This window comes from Antrostomus carolinensis, unplaced genomic scaffold, assembly GCF_000700745.2.
Source record: "Antrostomus carolinensis isolate BGI_N321 unplaced genomic scaffold, ASM70074v2 scaffold20047, whole genome shotgun sequence".
In the NCBI taxonomy this organism is placed as follows: Eukaryota; Metazoa; Chordata; class Aves; order Caprimulgiformes; family Caprimulgidae; genus Antrostomus; species Antrostomus carolinensis.
Window position 1 is genome coordinate 8,786 of NW_010325568.1, and position 251 is coordinate 9,036.

Consider the following 251-nt stretch of genomic DNA (forward strand, 5'->3'; position numbering starts at 1 on the left):
TCATTTAAGATTCGGAGAGTTGGGAATGATGTGAAAACACTTGCAGGGTAAAATCTCCGACAGTTTCAGGTAACAGCTCCCAGCCTCGCATGTCTGCAGGGGCCAGTGGTGGGACACAGGGGACGAAGAAGCCCTGTGACTGCCCACCACTGCCAGCTCTCAGCCCCACATGCCTCAGCAGTCACAGAGAGAAGCCCCAGAGATCTGACGCTGTTCGGTACCAAGGGTGTGGCACTCGCCATGGTAAAGGC